The sequence below is a fragment of the Silurus meridionalis genome, chromosome 5 (assembly GCF_014805685.1).
Source record: "Silurus meridionalis isolate SWU-2019-XX chromosome 5, ASM1480568v1, whole genome shotgun sequence".
Classification (NCBI taxonomy): Eukaryota; Metazoa; Chordata; class Actinopteri; order Siluriformes; family Siluridae; genus Silurus; species Silurus meridionalis.
In genome coordinates, this window is record NC_060888.1 from 7,670,179 (window position 1) to 7,680,797 (window position 10,619).

A 10,619-nucleotide genomic window follows, 5' to 3' on the forward strand; every position below is an offset into this window, starting at 1 on the left:
TGATTCCCACTTTGGACGGGTTCAGCTTAAGGTTCTCTTCACCGATGAAAAGCAATCCCACTGGAGTTTGCCTGTACAAGTCATTGTCAGCTGTGTCCTTACAGAGAAACAAATGTACAATCGTGTGTTAGTTAGCACATACATTTTCGAAATGTTAACAATAAAAATACCCTTAGAGGAAACACTGTACACTGACATATAGTAAAAGACACTCTCTTCATACAAGATATGAGGCCTGGCTTGTTCAGCTTCCTTTTCACTGTACAATTACAGCAACATTTTTAATGTTAACTGAACCCATATTTTTTCAGCCAAGTTTTTTCAGTTAATTTCATGCCACTGATTAAACATACAGACAATTTTATGGTAAAAATAAAATAAAAAAAGTCCAAGTCTGAAATACTGAATAAATCTGTAGCACATAGTCCTGATTAATGGTTTGAAAATTAAATAAAAACAAAGAACATGCATCTGCAACATTTATAAAAAAATGAATTTGCTTACAAAGCAGGTCTTGAAGAAAGCAGAAGGATCATCGCCCAAGATGACCGGAAGTCCCCGAAGACAAAGGCATCTGACGTCAGTTGGCTCAGTTGTCTAGACAATAGTCGACATTGAATAAATCACTTTATACTGACTGTAATTTACAAGTAATGAAAAGAAGAGATTAGGAAAAAATAAACTGGAAATAGGAGATACAATTATGAGAATAAAGAATGCAGAGGTAAAAAAAATCTTTATAAAAGGAAAAGCTTCATAGGAAAACAGGACTGATGTAGATATGTTAACTTACCTTTGTCTGGCATAAACGTTCAGCCAAAAGCTGACCAGTAAGGCCTTTCTTCTTTTTGAAGAGGTCCATGAGGCTTGGAGACAAATGGTCAAGTGCATCCAAGAAGTTTTCTCTGAGATTTTTCCTACCACTCTGCCAAATTCATAGGAAACCTAAAACATGGCAAGCAATGCATCAGTTAATGTTCACACTGTTTTAATCTGACACACTCAACACTATATATGTAGACACTTAACACAAACCTGATTTTCTGTAAAAAGAGCTGGCCAACGATGCACAAGCTGGCTGATGGCAGGCTTCTCTTTGACAATTTCCTTTCTGCGAAAAGCAAACGTCACATCCATCTCTTTCTTAACCAGGGATTCCTTTGGCTTTGTTTTCATCATTTCATTGACCAGAACCTCACGAGCTACTTCCATGTTCTGGTCATTCATCCCCTCTGGAAAATCAGGCAGGAAATTTATTTCCCTTTCTTTGGCTTCTTGATCTGTGTCTTGGGAGGCTCGCCATTTGTAGTGTCACTTCCTCGCTTGCCACCATTGACAGTTACATCAAGTCGACCCAGCTGCCGCATTTTGGTTCTATAATTACCCATTTTGAACTTAAGGCTATTCTTCCAACCGTTCCAGCCAGAGGGTGACCCGGTTTCTTTAAGGCATGGTGTGTTTGCACTAAAGCCTTAGCAACAGTCTCAAAATCTTCTTTCGTTGGGTATGCTTTAAATGCATACATGGTCTCAGCCAATTTCTCGAGTATGTCATGCTTTAGTTCTTTTGTGACTTTAAGAAAGGATGCATCCCTGAGATACTGCAGGTTACCTTGGCGTAGTCTATACTCTACATCAACTTGAAATTTGGGAATTTGTTCACCTGTGGGGACAGGTGAACTTTTAGTGCATTTAATGATTTAAATGTGCACAGACATTCCTGATGTAAACAAGGAAAAGGCTCGGTTTTGGTATAACCTCCGTGTTTTAGCCTGTAATGTTTAAACAATTGTGCTCTTTTTTTACATCTAAAAGGACAATACTTGCACTTCCAAACCATTATTTAATCTGTTTCTTTAGACTTAATTCTTAGAATTTCTCTTTATTTTCCCTCAAATGAGCAAACATTAACAACATTTACCTTATGAAAACAGACTGGAAAAATCTGAACACTGACATGACATTTATTATTTTGCTAGTTTACGGCGAACTGGCTTTATTATAGGGCATTTTAAGTCACATACACATATTCGCCTACGTTGTCTTAAAGGAACTTACCAGATACAATAGGCCGTGGTAAGCCGCGTGAAACAGCCGCAGTGTTCCCGCTATCTTCTTGGAAAAAAACGCCGCTTGCAGCCGGCCAGGTGAAAGCCTAAAGGCAGTGAAACTGGTTAAAATCGTGTTTTTACTGCACGCGATCAGCAACTCGCGTGAGAAAGTGATCTAGCGTTAGATATCGATTAGTTGTGGATAAAAAGCCAACGAACCGGTAAATGTTCAAAAGAAATTTCACCGCAGCCCCAAAACCCCTCCCCCCACAGTTAGCTAAATATACGTTACACAGGTAAGTTAGCCAGTGTCTCAAAATGCCCGTTGAAATGGCAAAAGTTAAAATGAGGTTTTTACAACTCTCGGAGTTATACTCACATTCCAGTTCCTCGCCAGCAGTGCCTGAATCCACACAACCGCAACAAAGACAGAAAACTTCAACTCAGTACGTGGCTGAAATCAGTTTTGAACTGTTTTTGTTTTGTATTATATGTCTGTATGTATTTGTGTGTAAGAGCAAGCTGCTCTTCAAATAAGGGAAAAACACACACACTGATACCTTGAGCAACTGCTCATTACTAATAGACAGTTGTCACAACTGGAAAGAAGAGGTGTGGTCTGTTCAATAACTTTTCAATTTAAGCTCATTGTACTTCAAATTATTTGCACATTGGACTATGCCAACAAATTAGTAGAATATACTTAAAATTATAAAGTGCTGTCATTAAACTTTTTTGTTTTAGTGTATTATGCTTGAATATTTAAGTAGAAACTAAATCCGGGCTAACAGTGTATAGAGTTCATTAGTTTCAATGTAGGCACCTGCGGCTTATAGACAGGTGCGGGGTATTTATGTTCAAAATAAAAATCTTTGTAAAAATCATTGGGTGCAGCTTATGTTTGGGTATGTTTAATAGTCCAGAAATTACGGTAGATGTGAGCAAAACTGCTGTCCTACAATCTTTTCTTAAATTTTGGATATAAAGGGGAGATTTGATATTGGCCTGTAGTTGGACAGCTGACATAGGTCATGGTCAGGTTTCTTAATTAGTGGTTGATAACTGCCAGTTTGAAGGATTTAGGTACATAACCAGTGCTAATCGAAGAGTTTATTCTTTTAATGGGTTCAATTACCTCTGGGATTATCTGTTTGAAAAAACTTGTAGGCAAGGAATCGAGAATGCAGGTTGATGATTAAAATCATCAGAAATAAATGAAATTAAGTAATTCACTTGAATATGAGTAAAGCTTTGTAATTGATTGTCTGTTATACTTACACTGTCTACAGGGTATTTGTAAAATAGTTTGGATTTATATTAATTGTCTGGATTTCTTGCCTGGTGTTTTCAACTTTAATTTAAAAGGCTCCTCTGCCATTTAGACGGGGCTGGTGTATGTAACTAAACCCAGGGGGACTTGCTTCATTTAATGCTACATATTCATTCGGGTTCACGTTTGTCAAACACATTATTTTAAACTCCTGGTCGGTAATATTTTCTTTTACAGTAAGCGCTTTTGAGTAAGAGTAAGAGATCTAATATTCGACAATCCTATTTATAAATCAGAGATGCTGGCTCCGCATTCAGTTCTATTTAATTTATTGTTAATCAGGTAACTTAAACAGACTTTCTGAGAATTCCTACATTTTGGTTTGGCTCAGGGGACAGACACAGTCTCAATTTAGTGGATCCTGATTAGTCGGTTTAGCCTGTCTGTCTGCTCCCTGGCCTTGGCTCTGGACAATCACTTGTAAACTAGTGCGAGCTGAGACTATGACTGTAGCAAATTTAGCTTGCAAAAAGGGAAATATTTATAAGTACAGTTGAACCCACTTATCTCAACCTCGGTTAACTCGCCAACCCTATTAAGTTGACGTTTTTGAAGTGGAACAGCCAAATTCTCGCTTTGTCTTAGCATTTTTTAATCGGTTATGTTGATTTTTTTATGTCGCCGAACCCTAATATCTCGAGCACAAGGGGGGGCAAATTTGCCACTTAACGTCGGTTATGTCAGAAATCCCCCAGCCACTGCATTTGGCATTCCCCGAAGCACCCTGCTTCTTCTTGCATGGAGCTCGTCGCAGTCATGCTGATCACACACACCTGACTCTCATTCACTCACTCATCCCATCTCCTAGTTAAGCCCCTCACCTCCACACACTCGCAATCCGTTATTGTTTGCCCACGATCGTATGATTTGGTTAATGTTGGTCTGTGTAATCGCGTATACGTATCCCGCTACGTACCCTTCTTCTCGCTTTCCATAGCGTGGATCCGTGGATTCTCCACACGAACTGTCTCTGCTTTCACAGAACTTCGTGGACCGTGCTCACGGAGTGCACCACTGGATATTACTGCTTCGCTACAAGTATTGGTGGATTATCTCCTGAGAATCCTCAATAAACTTTGTTTGGGTTTACTTCGGCTTCCGCCTCCTTATCCGCATTACAGGTTATCTCGATCCGCATGACCAATCAAACAAATCGCGGCAACGCTGTTGTGTAAAAAAAACTCCGAAAACACGTGCATGCACATTCTCATTTAATAACGCACATCATGTACATAAAGAAATTTCAAGCACGTTAATATATTGCCGCCATATTGGTTTTCGTTTATCTCGATCATCGGTTATCTCGACGCTTTTTGGCGTCCCCTAGGCCGGCGACATAACCGGGTTCCACTGTAATTATAACAGGTTATAATCACTCCTAAATATTGAAATTACATTGTTGAATTAATGGTAACTGTCAGGAATTCCCTTGCCATGCCTCCTTCGGCGGCTGTCAAACTTCGGCATTCCTCAAAGCACCTCGCTTCTTCTCTCGTGCGTGCCCATTTCACTTGCTCATCCCCAGCTCCTATAAAAACCCCACATTTACACACTCCCGGTCCGTTATTGTAGGTTCATAGTGGTATGTGTTAGTGCGTATACTTATCCCGTACGTACCGTTCCTCTCGGACTCCGCACTCTTTCACACGGCTGCGCTTTCCTTTCAAAGCGGGCCAGGATCACTCCGATTCTCCCGTGACTGTTTCCCAGCACATTCGTTCCATGGCTACGTCCTACTCTCTCACCTCAGCGTCACGCTTCCTCTGAAGCGCACTTGGGATTGTATATACGGACAGTGCTTCTTGAGCTCGGGACTTTCGCGCACCACAGACATTCCCTCGCACTCCCCTTATCACAGCGAGTATTTGTGTTGGATATTCGGCCTTTGTTTAATAAACCGTGTTTGCTGGCCTTTCGGCTTCCGCCTCCGTTACTGCCGCCTAACAGTAAGAGAATTAACATTACAATTATTTCATCTGTTCTTCACCAAACAGACAGTAAAATCTTATATTAATTCTACAAAAGGGTATCTTCCCGGCCAAGAAAGACGCGACCCCGCTTTACTTTATACCGTACAAATAATAGAGCATGTAAATTATATTAAAATATGGCAGGGACTTTGAAATGTGAGTGGCAATCAGAGACAATCACTTATGAAAAATAAGACGTTTAATAAATGAGATAAACACAACATAGGACTACACAAACATACATAAAAGAGAAAAAGAAGTTAAGAATATGTTAAAGGAGAAAGAGAAGAAAAAGTAAGAAAGAGGAAGAAAGGAAGAAAAGGAATAGCAAGATTAACTTCAAAATAACCACAACCTAAACAAGAATCATCAAGAAATTTAAATTCACCTTAAAAATAACGTTAAAAAACGGTTACTTGCATTGGATTTTGCTGAACAAGAGTCTGGATGCAGTAGACAAAGGAAATTCTTGAAGAGTCCGTTAGGATGGAGTTAGATGTTTTTCCAGGTTCTCCTCAAGATCAGAGTAGGAGTTCTTGAAGGTAAAGCTTGCCAGAAGAATTGCCTCAAAGGGTTTGAGTCCCGTCTCGAAGAAGAGTTCTTGACCAACGATTGGTGGGGTTCAGGACATTTTAAAGGTTCCCAAGCCACACCCATCTTTGGTGGAATGGCCAATGCCAGGCATTAACTTTTCGGAGGGAGAAACTTCCTTTGTTTGTGCGTTTGTGGGGGATTACCTGTTTATGCTTGGTTTGAAGAACTTATAAAGTTTTCAAGACAGTACGGTACACTTCATGATCAAATAAAATACACCTTTGTTTGGAAAATAATGTTCCTAGTTCTGATGGGAATGGTCTTCACTCACTGCTTTCAAACCCTCAAACAGGGAAAAAGTTTCACAAGTTTCTTCACCAAGGCGGTTATTTCAATCAGATCTGAGGTCCATCTGTTCACTTTCTCTGTTATCTGATTTACTCCATTCTGGTTACTGCTGCCAGTCATAAACTTAGCCTGGGCATATGTCTTTTTGGCTTTTGGCTGTGTTTGGAACTTTCTTGTCTTTCAAGCAAGGTTACGAAGTTTTGAGTCTAGGCATCATTGGAGCCAGTCTGTGATAAACTTCCTCATCACACAATCCTCTCATGAACTGATGAGTCAGTTTGTACTAAATTACAATTTAGTTAGTGGATGCATTGGATGTTTGGATGTTTGGATGTTTATCATGTGTAATGTTTGTTTTTTCTTTATCTGAAAATTAAGTCAAATAGTTAGGGGAAAAAAAACAATGAAATACAATTACAAGAGATTTAACTATATCCAAATACTATTTAAATAAAGGACTTTTTTTTTTTTACTAATTATCTGAAAGCTCACTTCCAGTGACATAGGAAACTAACAATCCGGGTCACGGCACCAAAGATGTCGGTGTGTGCTCCCCCGATTGCCTCAGCATATTACAAAGACAAATGTTGGCTGTATACAAAGAAAAAGAATCAAACTGTAAAATACACCGTTTAACCTCAAACACAACATGACATTTCATAAAATATGCTGCACCACGTGAAACACAGAAAAAAAAATACAATATATAAAACCATCCATCAAAAATCATTACATTTTCACAAAAGAAATAGAACTGGGGAAAAACAGCTACACCCTTGCGAATAAAGGCTCAATCTAATAATGATAAAGAACACACAGCTCCCTCCAAAGGCAGGGAGAGCACATTACACTATCTCTATCCTTATTTATATATATATATATATATATATATATATATATATATATATATATACTGTATATATGTTAACGAATAATGCGCAGAAAGTTAATATGCTCTCAACATTGCTGAGCGTTTGCACTAACACATCTGATTTGACTCAGCAGCTAATTATCAAGAGTCTAATCAGGCATGATACAGACACATTTCAAAAGTCTGAGACTAAGAACACTTGATCTATGATCTCTTCAAACTGATTTATTTACAACATTTAGCTATTATTAACATCATTATTAGTACATCTGCTACCTCATGCCTAATTTAGTTTGAAGCACTGACATAAAAGCTTTTTTAAAAATGTATAAAGTCTGCTTTGTGGTTAATTTTCAACACAGAAATGCAGTTCAGAAAATAGATAATTACAACATTGACTGGCCAACACACACTTAGTCTGCATCTTGTGTATCTAAGGGGGTGGTGTACAGTAAATAATCTACTTATAATAATCTATAATGAGATTTCAAATAAAGTGAAACACTATTAGATACACTTTGCTAATACTGTGTAGCCATTGATCAACAAGGAATGACCAGGCTGATTCCAGATGACATAAACTGAGTTCCTGAAAGGGAACTCAGATCCATTTCAGGAAAGGGATCTGAGTGAAAGGGAACTCTGTACAATTGTGGTAAGCAGAAAAGTATGTCATTATACTGTAACACAATGAATCAGGGTCAAGGCGTTACAGTATAATGACATACTTTCTGCTTACCACTATTTAAGAGCATCCTACATCCTTTAAGAGCAGAGTAGCATTTTGGGAACAGTCTGCTGCCGCACTTTTCATGAGTACTGAATGTGTGCAACACCAATGATTATTTCTTTATTATTATGATTATTACATATCAAACCTTTTGGAAACCCAAAAGCTGATCCTGAGCAAACCAGCAATGAGAACAATAGAAGGACAATAATTAGGAAAACCGTGGGGTGATGGGTGAAATTAAGGGTGATAAGAACCTGTGTGAGTGACCAGTGGCATGTGACTCAGTCATGGGATGTGCAGGGGCTAAAGACTAATGTCAGTGATGGGTATGATCTTGACAGTAATGTTGTGGTACATTTTTTCTAGGCACACTTTGGGCCTGTTAATACCCAAAACTGAGAATTGTTGGTGACCCTGCAGTCATGTATTATTATATTTCAGTGGCTACAGTTAGCATGATAATATACCATGCCACAAAGAAATCTTCTCAAACAGATTTAAGGGACAAAATGATTAGTTCATGTTCTTCCTAAGCATTCCAATTCACCGGATCCAAAACTATTTTAGCATGAGGTACATTTAAGGTTTACAGCAGGAAAGTACAGCTAAGAATTCTGCAGGAATTGCATAACACAATCATGTTAAGATAGACCAGAATTCGAAAGGATTGTTTCCAATGTCCTGTTAAATACATGCAATGAAGAATTGAGGCTGTAGACTGTCTAACAAAATGCTCAGTCAATGTGCATTGTATTGAAGTAGATGCTGTATAATTAGAAGTACTGTATATAAATATTTAAAAAGGTGGCCAACTGTGTCCCCTGTCTCAGACAAATTAATTTTCTTAAAGTCTTCTTTAGAATTAAGAGATCACATTTTTGCAACTGTGTACTTCTAATATTTGTCCTGACACAAGTCTCTGCAGAATGTATGAGAAATTGCATGTACTTACTGTAGCAGGAGACCTATAATTACTTGACCCTATCTCAGTTTCTTGCATGGTGTTGGACAACCTTATAATAAGAGGCACCTTACCTGCAGTGCAGAGATTATTGTACTGTAAACCACATATGAGAGAAATAATTCAGTAGTGCTTTTTTTTTTAGCATTTTTGGGATATGTAGACAAGCTTAGAGCATGCAACTTTTGTAGATATGTCACATTAAATCACAATAAAGCATATTAAGCTGATCTATAACTCTATGAAGCAAATTAAGTGGTAGCACTACCTAAATATTAGAAGACAATGTTATATTTGTCAATTGTCAGTTCTATTACACCCCTCCTAAACACAAAGTGTCAGGATCTCCAGGGCACACTGCGTGCACTTCCGGTTTCGCGGCATGCACTTTCGTTTTCGCAGCGCACTTCCGGTTTCGCGGTGAGCACTTCCGGGTCGGCGGCCATCTTGCTGTTTTTCCCGCGCCTCCCGGTATATAAGGACAATCAAGGCTTTAGCTCCTGGCCAGATTATCTTACCGGTTTCCTAGCCCCTGAGATCATTCTTGCCATCCTGGCTGCTCTGTATCTGGATCCCTATCCCTGTTCTTCTCTGCCACCCTAGTTTCCTGGTTTTGGACTTTGGACTGTTTTTGGTTTGTGTTTTGTTCTGCCCTGTATTGCTCTGTTTGCTGGTTTTTGGATTATCTGGACTGTTTTCGGTTTTTGGTTTTGCTTCCCTGTATTGCCCTATTGCCTGTGCATAGACCCTGGACTGTTTTTGGTTTCTGTTTTTGCCTTTGCCCCATTACTTAGCCTGATTACCTTTTGATGATTAAAGCCTGTTTTTTCTATACCCCTGTGTGCATCCTGCATTTGGGTCCTCCCATCCAGTCACTCTGCACCTACCGCTGCACCCGTGCTCCCTGACAGAATAATCTGGCCAAAGATAGACCCAGTGGATGTCTTAAAGCGTTGGGCTAGTTCCACTATGGACCAACAATTCAGTGACCCTACCAAGACGGTGGACATTCTAAAGCTCAGCCCCCAGCAGAAAGATGAGTATTTCCGTGTGTTTCACGAACAATCCATGGCAAACCAAATAATATTAGACAACCTCCTGAAACGGCTGTCTCTCCGGCCCTTGAGCTCTGCAGGGAGGGCTGCCCAACCTCAGCCTACCTGCCTGACTGAAAATGTCTCGCAGCTCTTCTGCCCCACCAAGCATGCCCCCAAACCTGTCTGGGTTTCGCGGCATGCACTTCCGGGTCGGCGGCCCTCTTGCCATTTTTCCCGCGCCTCCCGGTATATAAGGACAATCAAGGCTTAAGCTCCTGGCCAGATTATCTTACCGGTTTCCTAGCCCCTGAGATCATTCTTGCCATCCTGGCTGCTCTGTATCCGGATCCCTATTCCTGTTCTTCTCTGCCACCCTAGTTTCCTGGTTTTGGACTTTGGACTGTTTTTGGTTTGTGTTTTGTTCTGCCCTGTATTGCTCTGTTTGCTGGTTTTTGGATTTTCTGGACTGTTTTTGGTTTTTGGTTTTGCTTCCCTGTATTGCCCTATTGCCTGTGCCTAGACCCTGGACTGTTTTTGGATTCTGTTTTTGCCTTTGCCCCATTACTTAGCCTGATTACCTTTTGATGATTAAAGCCTGTTTTTTCTATACCTCTGTGTGCATCCTGCATTTGGGTCCTCCCATCCAGTCACTCTGCACCTACTGCTGCACCTGTGCTCCTTGACACAAAGTTTGTTTGGAATACTTGTTTTATGCATTCATTGCTGTGATTTATATTAAAAATATTTTTTCTTTAGATGAAGGGCCTGTTTAAAGTCATACCACA

General features: G+C 39.7%; 1 long non-coding RNA gene across 1 annotated transcript; it reads right to left on the reverse strand.

The window, feature by feature from the left end:
* Positions 1-1,458: 1,458 nt before the first annotated feature.
* Positions 1,459-2,521, reverse strand: LOC124386253. Its single transcript, XR_006925884.1, has 3 exons — positions 2,430-2,521; positions 2,058-2,154; positions 1,459-1,662 (listed from the first exon to the last, which is right to left on the reverse strand). It is a non-coding gene; the product is annotated as an uncharacterized LOC124386253 (long non-coding RNA).
* Positions 2,522-10,619: the final 8,098 nt, after the last annotated feature.